Below are 15,100 nucleotides of genomic sequence, written 5' to 3'. Positions count from 1 at the left end.
AACAACCCTATTAACAGATGAGGTTCTGCTCTGAGTTGCTGACAGTTAGGGTTTCAGCATATGAATTTGGGGGTGGAGGGTGTATTCAACCCCTTAGCCAGACTAAGGGAGAGGTACAGATTGGAGTTAGACTCCATCTAGTCCAGACCTCCTGGGAACAAGGCTGTCTGGTGGGAATAATGTGAATATCACTTCCATCTGTCATCACCTGCTTCTTACTGGCCCGGGGAATAGCCAGTTCTTCACAGGCCCAGGACAGAGTGTCTTCATGGATTTGATTTGGTGCTAGTGATAATGTCTCTACAGTGGCTTTAAAAGCTACATCCGGCTTTAAAGGATTAGGACTAGGCTTTAAAGGCCAGCAGTCAGTCTCTAGTGAATGGAATGGTGGGTGTTTGGGGGTAGCTTGATCACAATTACAGTTGGCTTTCCCTAATTGTGGGTTCCTCATCTAAGGATTCAACCAACCATGCATAAGAAATGGTCGAAACTATACTCTGGAAAGCTCCAAAGAGCAAAGCTTGGATTGACTACAGGAAAAGTATCATACTACAGTGGGTGTATGACGTGATATGTAGGCACCGTGCCAGGTGTGTCTGAGGTAGTGCATGTGAAGAGGCGCACGAGTTACATACAAACACAACACCATCCTTGCACTTGAGCATTCAATGCATCCCGGAGGTCTGGAACCAGCCGCCTGTGGATATATGCCCTACAGAAAGGCAAATAACCAGGGGAAGAAAATACACTCAGCTCTCATCAAGAAGACAGATTTATCCCAACTCAACCTCATCACATTGAAGTCAGAACTGCCAAATTCAGGAGTATCCGTGGCGTGGAAAGCACAGTGTGTGCTGAGCTCATAAAGCAGAGTCCTTGCTGTCAGGGACTCCTTGTCCTGGGGTTTCATTTTCCCCGTTTATTTCTTTGATTTAACTGGGGCGGGGGGGGGGGAAGTCTTGATTTCCTCACTATGCTAGTTTTACATTGAAATTGATATTGGTAGTGTTTTTTACTTCCATTAGCCTTTTGTCCCTCTTGTGGTCATGTAGTTGCATGTGAATGTCACTGATTCTGCGTGCTCGGGCATCACAGGGAACCTGCTGCTCAGCCTAAAGACGAATTGGTCAGCTTGGGACTATAATGTGTTTTTTTTTTTTTTTTTGCTCTGGGTTTTCAAGAGTCACCTGTCTGCTGTAGTGAAGATGACATGGATTGCTAGCCCTATTGAACTCTCACTACTTCCTGGCTTTTGTGTGTGGCAAGCTGGGCTTTGAAGTCTTATGCTGGGAACAGCAGAGGTCCATGGGGAAAGATCTGACTATTTATTTTCAGATAAGGCAAAGCTATGGAGAAATGAAATAGTGACGGAAACAAGGGGTCACAGAAAAGGCAAATATCTTCTTTCTGATTTATAGTTTCCTTTGCTTTATTTTCTTTTGACTTCAGGACTATAGCTCTAGATGAGACATGATCTACAGACCAAACAGCAAGCTACTTCGAGTTAGAAGGATTACTAAAGCTAGTTTTCTGATTACTTTGTTTGTTCACAGAGATGTAACTGGATAACGTTTCAGATCCAAGATGTCAAAAATAAATGCTGCCTGCAATTTGAAGTGCCACTACCTGACATGGCTTAAGTTGATCTCCTTCTCTTTATTTGAATGATTGAGAAAGTCATTGTCTAGATCAGAATACTGTGAATGCATCCATTTGGGCTTCATACCAAAATCATCAAAGAATGCCTGATTTCCATCTTACACCTATAGAATGGCTAGGATAAAAAAAAAAAAAAAACACTGAGGACAGCTTATGTTGGAGAGGATATGGAATAAGGGGAACATACCTCCACTGCTCATGCGAGTGCAAACTTGTACAGCTACTTTGGAAATCAGTATGGTGACTTCTCAGAAAATTGGAAATAAATTTTTATCAAGACCCAATAATACTACTCTTGAGCATATACCCAAGGGATGCTCAATCATATCTCAGGGAAATTTGCTCAACTATGTTCATAGTAGCATTATTCATCATAGACAGAACCTGGAAACAACCTAGATGTCCCTCAACTGAAGAATGGATAAAGAAAGTGTACATTTACACAATGGAGTATTGCTCAGTGGCATAAATCAATGCCATCATGAAATTAGCAGGCAAATGGATAGAACCAGAAAAAATCATCCTGAGTGACGTAACCCAGACCCAGGAAGACAAACATGATATGTACTCACTCATAAGTGGATATTAGACGTAAAGCAAAGGATAACCAGGCTATAATCCACAGTCCCAGAGAAGCTAGATAATAAGGAGGACCCTAAGAGGGACACATGGATGACCCTTGGAAGGAGAAATAAATGAGATTTCCTGGGTAAACTTGGGGTGAGGGATGGTGATGGGAACATGAGGGATCAGGATGGTCAGCTTGAGGGAGGGATGAAGAGGGAGAGCAATGAAAGAGATATCTCGATAGAGGGGGCCATTATGGGGTTAGAAAAAAATCCTGTGCCAGGGAAACTCCCAGGAATCCACAATGATGACCCCAGCTAAGACTCCTAGCAATAGTGGAGAGGGTGTCTGAACTGGCCTTCTCCTGTAATCAGATTGGTGACTACCCTAATTGTCATCATAGAACATTCATCCAGAAACTGATCAGAGATCCACAGCCAAGCACTGGGGCAAGCTCCAGGAGTCCAGTTGAAAAGAGGGAGGAGGGATGATATAAGCAAAAGGGGGGTCAAGATCATGATGGAGAAAGCCACAGAGACAGCTGACATGAGCTCGTGGGAGCTCATGAACATTAGAACAACAGCTAGGGAGCCTGCATGGGACTGACCTAGGCCTTCTGCATGTGGGTGACAGTTGTGTAGCTTGGTCTGTTAGTGGGGCCTCTAGCAGTGGGACCAGGATCTGTCCCTGGCACATGAGCTGGCTTTTTGAGAACCTATTCCTTGTGGTGGGATGCCTCACTCAGCCTTGATGCAGTGGGGAGGAACTTGGTCCTGCCTCAACTTGATATGGCATGCTTTGTTGACTCCCATGGGAGGGAGGCCTGCTCCTTTCTGAATGGAGATGGAGGAGGAATGGAGGGTGGGTATAAGAAGGAGGAATAGGGAGGAAATGGGAGGAGAGGAGGGAGGGGAAACCGTGGTTGGCCTATAAAATAAATTTTAAAAATTAATAAAAAAAAAGAATACCTGGTTTCATGCTGGCATTTTTACCACCAGACTACTTCTATCAGCTAAATAGGAATTCAGAGCATGCAGTCCACTCTGTCAAGACATTAACTTTCTCATTTCTTAATTCTCTTGTAGCTCAAAGCACCTAGGAATCCAGCAACCTAGTAGTGACACTGGGAACAAGCAGGATATCTTAGAGTTTCTATTGCTGTGAAGAGACACCATGGCCATGACAACTCTTATAAAGGAGAACACTTAATTGCAGTAGCTTACATTTTCAGAGGTTTAGTCCATTATCCTCATGGTGGCACACAGTCAGACATGGTGCTGGAGAAGGAACTGAGACTCCTACATCTTGAATCACAGGCAACAGGAAGTGAACTGTCACACTGGGCATAGCTTGAGCATGGTAGACCTCAAAGCCTACCCCGACACTGACACACTCCCTCTAACAAGGCTACACCTATTCCAACATGGCCACACCTCCTAACAGTGTTTTCTTTGAACTTCATACAGGCAGTGTGATCTAGGACCAGGTCCCTGGGGGCGGCTCTTCTCTTCCTGTCCCTGACTTTACCCCCAGAACAATGAGGATACTCCAGGTTTTGCGGCAACACTGAGGCTACCAGTGATACTCAGATACGAGGACTAGTCAACAGGACAGAGATCAGCACCAAAGGCAAGATGGCAGAAGCACCAAGACAGGTCATCTACAGTCATTGAGAAACCACTTGAAGACCTGGAAACTTATTTCATAAGCCCTAACCATGACGCCTTACAAGGACAATTATCTGCACTGTTGAGGAGAGAGAAAGGGGCAGAGAGGAAAACTCGCTGGAGACCTTGATATGACTTCTGATATTGGCACCAGATTAAAACAGTTCCTGTCTCTCTGTCTCTGTCTCTGTCTCTGTCTCTGTCTCCTGTCAGAGGACAACTTGCTAAGAGTCAGTTCTCTCCTTTCACCATGGGGTCCCAGAGAGAGAACTCAAGTCATCAACTTTGATGACTTGTGTGTTTACCTGCTGAACTGTCTTGCCTACTACACAACAGACATTTTACTCCTAACAGTACTTCAGAATTTTTAACCAGTAAGTGGGCAATTCTTTTATTATTATTATTACTACTTCTTTTTATGGCTGTAGTGATTGAGCAAGCCATCCTATTTTTGCAGGAGGAAGAAGGCTTATCTTTGCATCTTGCTCTCCAGTTCAAAGGCAGCTGCTTCCACGGCAGCAGCGTCATGGCCACACACTTTGTGGTCTCCGGCTCTTTCTCTCCTGGATGCTGAGTTCTACCATTTGCATTAGTCAAAGCTCTCTGGGCTCTTTTACAAACAGATTCTGTTCCCACAAGGAAGAAGGAAGAAAGGAATTTTCCAGATCTCTAGAAAGGCAATGTGCTTTCTGTCTTAGCCACGTACCATCCTCGTTAGCCCACCCCAGACAAATCACTATTGATTTTTTTGATGTCTAAAAGCAATTGCAACCACGTTACCTTAACCAAGCTCCATAATGAGAGCCAAGAGTAACCAAAACGGGAATGAAAACCACATGGCGAAGATGAAAACAACATGTCCACTCAAGTACCTTTGCAGTTTGCTCTCTCTAGACAAGCTACAGGGCTGCTGAGGCTGTTCCCCGGCAAGGCTCCAGGGGCCCCTCTTCCCTCCTTGATTAGCAGTCAGGAAAGGGGCCTGTGATAGGGAAGCTGGCTTCCCACATCAACCTTCTGCTCCATGACAGGAAAAGGCTGGATGCAGGAGCAGTCTCACAGATCCACAAATACTTCATAGTAAGGCCTGGTCTGGGTTGGGGTATTTTCCACTCATGATGTGGTACAGAGGGGGTTGGGACAAAACGCAGGCATGCAAATGCTCAGCGCTCCCACGCAGAGAACACAGCCTGTGCCTGTGCCCTCCATGTGTGCCCCAGAAGCTGGCTGCAGGGCAGTCAACCACAGCAGCTGTTTTGAGCTTCTCAGGGAGTTCTACTCCCGTGATTGACACCTCCCAGGGAAGAGCACAGACTTTTGGTATTGACTTGTTTTCCTTTTTCAAAAAACACACATGTTGATGGAACTGAGCAAGTGGGAAGTTGCTTCATGAGCTCTCTCAAACCTTGCCATCCGCAGAGGGAGGATTTTGGAGAGAATGCATACTATTAGGTGAGTCGAGCTAAGAATCCAGACGAAAGCAGAGAGGAAGCAAGCGATACAGTCCAAGAGCAGAGATCGGGAACCCAGCAGCAATCAGTCATACCCGAAGGGCAAGTCAGAACCACTTCACGCCTTCAACGGACAGGGCACTAGGATAGTGTCATAATACATTACTGTGAAAGAACTCTTAATCTTCCATCCCAAGGCTCAGTCTCTTTCTGATTTTGCATTTTCTTCTAATGTATTTCATTTTGCTATTCGGAGTATGTTGGTCTGCATCCACGGACTTGGTATGCAAAAACCATAACTCCTAATATACTAGGAAACTGGAAGAGTTGAAACGTTTTGTGGAAACACAAGAGGGAGGGGGTCCTCTGGAGAAGACAATAGAGATAAAGCCTAATTTAGGGCAATGCCATCAAACAGCAAGGGAGTAGGACCAGCTCTCCAATATCGACAGCCATTGCACTTTGAAGACGGTGCCCGAGGATCACAGAGGCAGCCTGTAAGCAACTGGACTTCAGCATTTCTGCTCTTCTACAAGAAAGGAATTCAAATATTTGAGTCTGCAGGCGAGCTCACAGAGGCCACGTGTTTACAGTATATGCAGCGCTGCCGGGGCCCTTGGTGCCTCTGTTCTGAGAATTTGAGCCAACAGATTCTGCCCTCAGGGAAGGCAACAAAGACTTTCCCAAGCAAACTTTTGGACCTAACCTACATGCATGTACCCCTTAAGTGATGGAGAAAGGTTCTGAGAATCGTGAAGTTAGGCAATTTCACCATCAGGCAATTTTGTCACTATGTGAACTTGAAAGCATGTACTACCTTACCCTTAGATGGTGTGGCCTCCACGATGGTGTAGGCTGGAAGGGTCAGCACATTGCTTCTTATTGCAACCCTGCACAGCATGTTACTGTACTGAGTGTGGGCAGCCAACTGGGACATCATGGCAAGGTTCAAGTATGTATACACATTGAAAAGGTACAGTAAGAATCCTCCAGGGGAGCCATTTTCTTTTTTTAAACCTCCAACATGGTCGTATTGTAGTGTCAGCATACGGCTTTGATCTAACTGCCATTCTGAAGCACGTTGAAAGAACTCTCAAAAGGGCCTCAGTTTGGGCAATGCATTTTGTAGAGGTTGCGGCCGTCCTCTGTAGGGAGGGCTGAGGAATGTATGTCTACATCCACCTCATTATTGCTTTGTCACAAACACACAGCCCGTGTGCCCATTCCCCTCTCTTCTCTAACAGTGCAATGCACACGTCAAGCAAAGGGTGGACACAGTGCAACTAACTGGGTCCAGGTACATACACTTATACTCCTTACACTCCTGATTATACCCTGTGACTCAGAAGCTTGCTGAGGGTCCCCCGGTCCCTTCTGCCGAGGGCAGTAGCTGTCAACCTGTGGGTCACAACCACTTTAGGGGTCAAATGTCTTTTTCACAGCGGTCACATATCGGTTATCCTGCATATCAGATATTCACATTACGAATCATAACAGTAGCAAAACTGCTGTTATGAAGTAGCAACGAAAATAATTTTATGGTTGGAGGTCACCAAAACATGAGGAACCGCACTAAAGAGTCACAGCATTAGGAAGATTGAGACTCATCAGCCTAGAGGAATGGAGGCCCTTTTGGGTGCTCAAAGCTCTGGGAGCATTTGTATATTTTTGTGTGGGGACAGCCCTGTGCTTCTTATGGGTGAGGTCTAGATAGGGATCATCTGGCAGGTTTGGGACAGTTCAAAATGAAGTCATCAGAAGCAAAGTTCCTCGCTGACCTTCTCCTAACCCCCCGTCCCTCCTTCTCCCTTGAGACAAGCCACAGGAGTCAAGATTGTTCTTTCCATAGGCAGGTCACAGAAATCAGGGAACCACTCTCCCCAGAGTCAGTCATGAAATGTATAAAATCGTCCCCTACCTTTCCTGTCTACAGGAATTAGAGTTGAATCACTTATATGTGTGTATGTGCATTCATGTGTGTGAATACAGACATATGAGTGCATGTGTGGGGGTCAGAGGACAACCTTTGGTTTGGGCCCTTGTCTTTAGCTTCTCAGAGACAGGGTTTCTTTGTAGTTTACCACTGCATATGCCAAGCTAGCTGATCGGAAAACTTCCGAGGTGTCTCATGTGTCCACCTCCCATCTCACCACAGACCCAGTATAAATACATTGCTGTGCCTAGCTTTATGAGGCCTCTAAAGATTCAAAATCAGGTTCCGATGTGTGTGAGTCGAGGACTTTACCCACTGAGCCATCGAGCCAGAATCTCCCCTGCCTCGTCATGTAAGAGTCAGCCACAAAGAACTTCTCTAATCTATCTCGTCTGAGAGATGATTACAGACTTCTAGCTTCTCAGAAGGGGCCCGCCTCACACCTGGGAGGAAGGAATGCCGCACAGAGAGCCACAAACAATGGGAACAAGCCCTGTGGACTTCCCACTTGTCTGTTTCCATTGGGTCATTCATCACATTTTCCCAGTCACAGCTCCTGCCTCATCGACCCCAAGTGTGAAAATGGATTGTTCCTCCTGGACCTGTGCTCTTTAATCTGAAGGCCCTTATGTCAGGTCCCAAAGAAACCCGGGACAAATGGCTAATGGAGGTGCCTATTAGCACATGTTAGCAGTCTGTGGCCACCAGGCTTACTTAGTACCTGTGGCTCCTCTCTGCTCTTCCCACCCCCACCCCTACCCTGAACCTGTCTAGCCCAGGGGCTTCCCTTCCTTTCCCCCAGTTTCTCTTTCCTATATAAAACTACCATCCCAGCCCCTTACTCTCTCGGTCCACTGCTCCTGATCCCCTCTCTTGCCCGCCTCTCTTCTCTTCCTCTCTAGCTCCGCCCCCTCTCCTCTTATACCCACTTTCAGTCTACTGGTCACGTCTAGTCTACTACCTTCTCTTCCTACACTGGACTCTTCCAGGTGCCTCTGGCTGTTCTCTCACTCATGTGCAATAAAAACCTTCTCCGCTACCATCCCTTGCGGTGGTTAGCTCCTCATTTCGTCCACTTGTGCCGTGCAAAATGACACTCAGACAAATGCCTTATGCGTCCCTCCTGTTAACCCGGCAATTGCTAGTTTATTTCAGCAGATTCCAGAGTTGGGTCTTCAGAGGTTCTCCAATGCCACACTGCATATGGTCCTTCTAACAGCTGCTGCTTGCCTCTGACTCCTGGTCATCCCTCAAACTTACTGCTTTTGGACCTAAATAAGCTTCTCTCCCTCTCCCCCTCTCCCCCTCTCCCCCTCTCCCCCTCTCCCCCTCTCCCCCTCTCCCCCTCTCCCCCTCTCCCCCTCTCCCTCCCCCTCCCTCCCTCCCTCCCTCCCTCCCTCCCTCCCTCCCTCCCTCCCTCCCTCCCTCCCTCCCTCTCTCTCTCTCTCTCTCTCTCTCTCTCTCTCTCTCTCTCTCTCGTAGGTTAGACCGATACCCTGGGCATCTCTTTTGCTAGCCTTGGCATTGCCTGTCTCAGGAAATTGAGATTCCCATAAACCTTGCCACCTGACTTGAACACCAGTCGCCACCTGTTTTAGAGACGGCCACTGGCAACTGATGCAGACGCATGGCTGTGTCCATCATTCCCTTTGTCGTTATAGATCAACTTGTTCTGTCACTCTGCTGTGCTGGTCTTGGAGCTTCCGCCTTTCCTAGTCTGGCCAACCTTCTCTTCCTGAATACAAGGCCTGGCTTGCCCTGGAGAACACTGAGCTAGATCGGCCTTTCTGTTGGCACCTTCAGGTGTTAGAGGTCTGATCCAGGTCTCCTCTGGATCGTCTTGGCACTGGGCTCCATTCAGTGTCTGTCTGCTGCTCAGGGCATTCGGCACAGGCACCCGGCTTCCGATAAATGAGAGGGACAGCTCCACCTGTCTCCAGCAGGGCTTTCGTTTCTCCCCGAGACTGATTTTTATCACATATCTGTGGTCTCAATCATAGGTTTGGGGACCCAGTGAGACAGATGATTTTAGAACACCTTGGTGAGAGGAGGCCATTTTCAAAGTTCACTATGAATCTGCGGCATCCTGGATTGCACATGAGCAGGGCAGAAGAATGAACAGCCCCATGCGGGATCTCATAGGAACCCCAAGCCAGGCTCCCGTACCTTCCACCTCTCTCATAACAGACAGGAAGAGGCTTCTGAGCACCGCCCAGTGTAATGGGATTTAAGCCACTGTTCTGCCACAGAGCCTTTTCCTCTAAGATGTACACAGTCTATCCCTGGAACCTGTATGCATTGTGCCTTACTGGGGAAAGGGGACTTTGCATGTGTGATTAAGGGTCATAATGTGAGGCAATTGTCTTGGATTATCTGCGTGGCCCGAGTGCGCTCCTGAGAGTCCTTACCATGTGAAAGACGGACTCAAGCAGACCATGTCAAGGAGAGATTTGAAGATGCTCTGCTGTTGCCTTGGTGGGGGAAGCAGGAGCCACAGGCCCTAAACACAGGCAGTTTTCAGAAGCTGGAAAAGTTGAGGAAACGAATTCTCTCTGGTGTGTATTCAATTCTAAAGCCTCAACTTAACTCAGGGAGACACACTACAGACTTCTCACCTTCCTAGCTATAAGACAATACACTTAGACAGATTTAAGACAGTACATTTACTCTGATGAACAACATCACCATGGAACTAATACAGTCACCGCTGTGCTTCAGCTGCATGGATTTCACTGCATTTTCCTTGAAAGCTAGGGATCATAACAGTACCTGATTGTTGTGAAAGCGAGGCCATTATTTGCATGGCATTGACATTATATTTACATATTTGCATATTCAGTACTTATTGTACGCCATCTAGAGATGGACATGTAAGAACATGAGTAGTTTCCTTATAAATGCTGCGCCACTTTATTTTAGGGATTTGGACATCTGTAGATTTTAGAACCCAAAAGGTCCTGAACCTAATTCTCTGTCTATAAAGAGGGGTAACTTTATACATGCCACATTCATATCCGTATATACATCATATAGTATTCCCAGGTGTATATATGTGTAAGATGATGCTTTGAAGAAAATATACCAGAAGTAAACGAGGTGCTAGAAAGTGACTGTAAATTTTAGATGAGGTACGGGGTGAGTCTCAGATATGGTTTGATAAAGAAGGGAGTGAGATGTGCGATTCTTAGGTAAGTGCATGATTGACAGAGGCACCAGCCAGTGTGAAGGTCCTTGGTCTGGTTGGTTGATGTGACTGGACACCTCTAAATAGAGAGGAGAACATGCGGGGTGGAACCAAATTTCTGGCCCCTGGGAGTCTGTAGGCTGTGCTTAGAATTTGGGTGTGTTGACTTGGGAAGGCTTTCTGGGGTTTTGAGGAGGGGAAGTTGAATTCAAGTTATAAACATGGTAACAGGCTTGGAAAGGAAGCTAGAGGTGAGGTTGAGCACATGCTGGCCTGTGGCTGTCTGGACGCTCCTGCCTTGGGCTTGGTTCATTGGCGCTTCCCAGGAAAGACAGCAGCACTGCCTATGAAAGCAGCAGCAGCTGAGGGAAGAGAGCCCAGCCCTGCCCAGCAGATCAGCAGCCAGCCAGGAGGATCTGCTGCTCTTGCTAGAGTGTAGGACTACTGCCTATTCATTCTTCCATCCAGATCTCAACACTGAAATGAAGCTGACCTCGGCACTCTGAATTCCCAAGCCTCAGACTTGCTGAGAACCCTGTTTTAATAACAAAGTCCCTTCTCAACCCTTCCCTATATCTTGCAGAGGTTTCCATCTGGAAGTGTGTGCCAGGATGGTATGGGATTTGGGATTATTTCTTTCCTTCAAGGATGCTTGCCAACCATGGGTCATTTGAGGGCCAACAATTTGCACCTGCTTATAGGACTTCTTTGCATTTTCAATTTGTAGGGGCAAAGAAAGGGGCACCTAAAAAGGAATTTGTGTAGGCAATCAAATCTGTTAGCTTTGTGGATTGTTTTAGTTTTATCATTTTTTTTTTCTTTCACTGACTGCCCTGTCTTCTGACTCTGGGATTGGAAGAGAACAGCACTTGACCATTGGGCCTCAGTTCAATGTAGTTAAAACACTGGCTTTGAAATATGGACTATACTACCTCACCTGCTTTCTTGTTTCTTAAATTGTATGTAAAGAGAGAGACACGTCTCCTAAAATTAATGAAAAGACTGTAGCTAAAAACTGGATGATTGTTCAGAAAGGAAGCTTCTAGACTTCTAGAATTTATAGACCACCATTCTGCCACTCTCCAACACACTGGCCCCACACTGTGGAGAATGAGAATTCCAAGTTAGACAATCTGCTTAAGGGTACATCATCATCAAACATTAGTGTTCGGTGCCCAACAAAATGACATTTCAAACATTGTTCTAAGCATCCTGTTCTGGTGCTGTGTACAAAAGGGTCAGGGGATGAACGCCAAGCCTGTGGAACAGCCAGTATCACAAAAGTAGAAACTATCAGCTAAGAGAAAACGCCTAGCGCCTTCATTTGGTTTTCAACGCTCCTAGAACTCGTACGTACGAACTGACCGCACAGTTTAGTTCCACACACGTTTGCTAGACAGTCGGGTGAGTCACTATGCGCTTTGAGTCTGACTGAGAAGGTAAATACACCCTTCCCAAGCTCAAGGGGATGCTGGGTCCCATGAAGAAGCCAGGGCAGGGGAGGGGAGCATTCCCAGTTTCTGTTCAGACTCGCGTTGTTCTCACCGTGGGTGGGCCCAAGCTTGTTTTCCCACTCACTGCTTGTGAGTCTCCTGCGTCCACTAGGGTCTAACAGGCTTCCTCAGAGAGGGGTATGAGCCCTGTGGGGCACAAGCCCAGCCATGTGTTGTACTCACAACAGCACTGGCTGGGCCCATGCACATTTCAGCACCCACTGCTCTTCTCCCTCACGTTTAAACTGAATAAAAAAAAAATACAAATAGTATGTATGGATGCTGGAGGCAGAAAAATGCATTCACTGACCAAAAATTCCTCCAGACCCACCAGCCACCATGACTGCGGTGATGCCCTGAGCTGCCTGGATGTCCAGGTTCTTCACCTAAACTTTTTTTTTTTTTTTTTGCTTTCTATTTTATTTTGAGGAGCCAAGACACTTCTTCATTTCCTTTTATAAAATACTGAGTGTTAAAAATGTTCCAACAAGAACAAAAAGAAGCAAGCCAGCCCTTGTCCCTAAGTCATTTCACTTCAAACACGCATTTAGTGGATTTCCTGGGCCTTAGAGAAAGCACACTTGTTTCCATCTCTGTGTAATGTCCACACTCTTTCCCACTGCCGTGTTCACAGATGCCCGTAATCCACCTCTGCTTCCTCCAGGCTGAGCAAGCCGTGAGGAGCAAGCCAGCAGGCAGAGCTCCTTTGCGGTCTCTGCTTCAGTTCCTGCCCCCATTTCCCTTCATGATGAACTGGAAGCTGGGGGCTAAAATAAACCCTGTTCTCCCCAAGTTGCTTTGGGTGATAAAATTTGTCACCGCAACAGAAGACAAACTTAGACATATGTATTATATGTTATTGGCGAATATGGTTTTCTTCTGGTTTAATGTGGAATATTGTTTTTTAAATTGCAATAAAAATTTAATTTTTTTTATTCCTATGTGTCTTTTAAATGCAAATGAAGCAGTAAATTGAAAAACCCTCTTTGAAGTTAAAATTTGATGAAAAAAAATTAAATGGCAAAGCTTTTGCTTAGCATGACAGTGGCCGGTATTCAATTTCCAGCACCAAAAAATTAGAATATATGTCTTTATTAATTTTCACTTTTAAAATGCCATATTTATGAAGCACGTCTGTTACACACCAGACTGCCCAAGGCTTCTGTTTGTTCCTTTCTATTTTTCACTCTCACTTTAACACGATGGGGATAAAGTGATGGGCTGCTGATAAATCAGTGATACAAAAAAAAAAAAACAAAAACAAAAAAACAGCCAACAAATTTGTAAGGCTGACCGGTTGGGTCAGCAGGGAAATGGGTTTGCTTGTGCAGGCCCTACCTGATGACTTGAGTCCAAGCCCAGGATCCATGTAAAAGTGGAAGGAGAGAAGAGACTCTAAAGAGCCATATACATGCACTATTGATATATGGTTTGAGGACAGTTGAGTTCTGCATGACTCAAGTGCAGTAAGAGGAGAAAGATACCAGATCCATCACACCTACGAGCCCACTGGCACGTTTAATACAATGCTGGCCAGCTCTCCAGCTGTGCTTTTGACTCCTCATTTGTGCAAACATTACCAATATTTTAACACAAGAACTAAGAGGAGCCGGGCAGTGGTGGCGCACGCCTTTAATCCCAGGACTCAGGAGGCAGAGGCAGGCGGATCTCTGTGAGTTTGGGGCCAGCCTGGTCTACAGAGTAAGTTCCAGGACAGCCAGGGCTACACAGAGAAACCCTGTCCTGAAAAACAAACAAACAAACAAACAACAACAAAAAACAAACCATAATGTCATACAGAAGTACTCAGTTTTCAAAACATTGCATTTTGAGTAAACAGTAAAAGCATGTGGACCATAAATTAGAGAAAAAATAGTTTACCATCTGACCTGATTATATTTATACTTAGTGTATATTTATATAATTTTTAAATAAAAACAGATCCCTTTAAATTATGATGACTAACATATTTTAAGATGAACCAAAACCACTTAATTGTGGAAGGAAGATAACCCAAGCGGCTGTAGATCCCTTTTTCTCCTTTAAACCTGTTTATATTCATGATTGTTCTCCTCAGCAAGGAGGTCTGGAGTCAGGAGGCAGTAACGGGACTGGGGAGATGGCTCAGTGGGTACAAGCTTGCTGTACGAGTGTGAGGACCAGAGTTCAGATCCCTGGCATCAGAGGAAACGCCGGGTGGGTGTGGCAGCCAGCCTACAATCCCAGTGCTGAGGAGGTGGTGCCAGAGGGTCCTTGGTGCAAGATGGCTTGACTGGCCGGAATGGCGAACTCTTCATTGAAATACAGAGTGATCAAGGAAGAAACCTGACGTCAACTTCTGACCTCCACAAGCAAAGACACACACTTGTTCCACCTCCACGTGCACCATACACATCCCTGTATTAGGGAGAATGCACAGCTCCTAGTAGACTTTCTAGCTGGGTATCAGCCTAATAATAACACAGAATCCAACTCGCGGAAACAAGAAAACAGCAACAACCAATCTATAAACAGCACAAGTAAGATAAAATCATATTAGCCTAAAACTTGGGTGTCTAGTCTATGGGCTTCAGAATAAAAAAAAACAAAAAACAAAAAAAACCCAAACCAACCAACCAAAAGAAAACTGGGGTGGGAATATTTTAAAATGATAATAGAGTCTGGCAAGAGATGTTTACATATGCCACACTGATTGTCACCTGAGTCATTTTATCAATATTGAGAACATTATGCAATCTGCCAGAGCATCATTCAGTCCTGCACATCTTAGCTGCAAGAAGTGGTAAAATATGCACACAATAGCTCTGAACTTTCCAACCATCGGCCGTAGCACGTAAGTCATCTTGTATAAACATGCTTTCCCAGAGTAATCAGACACATCAGTAATTGGCCTTTCCACCCAGGCCTTCCGGAAATACTGGGAAGGGGGGTTGGGGAGGGCTTAAGTACACTGCAGCTTGACCCTATCCTGTGTTTATGTTAGAATCTTTCTTCATCCTTTGCTTTCTCCTTTAATAGCCCTTCTGGTTTTAAGTTCTGGTTCCCATAGCGGGAGGTCAAGGTGAGGAGGGACTTGAGCTATTCTCAGCATCTAGGTAGGTAGGTACCAGAGCAGCCACTTGGGGACCTGAGGTCCCTAGGTCCCCGTG

At 45.8% G+C, this 15,100-nt stretch overlaps 1 protein-coding gene across 1 annotated transcript in view; it reads right to left on the bottom strand.

Annotated features, from left to right (window-relative positions):
• Window positions 1–15,100, bottom strand: part of Fhl2 (four and a half LIM domains 2) — a 78,181-nt gene that overhangs the window by 62,805 nt on the left and 276 nt on the right. The gene's annotated exons all lie outside the window — the stretch shown is intronic.

Source organism: Peromyscus maniculatus, chromosome 21 (genome assembly GCF_049852395.1).
Source record: "Peromyscus maniculatus bairdii isolate BWxNUB_F1_BW_parent chromosome 21, HU_Pman_BW_mat_3.1, whole genome shotgun sequence".
NCBI lineage: Eukaryota > Metazoa > Chordata > Mammalia > Rodentia > Cricetidae > Peromyscus > Peromyscus maniculatus.
The sequence above is the reverse complement of the archived record's forward strand: the minus strand, read 5'-3'. Positions and strand labels throughout refer to the sequence as shown.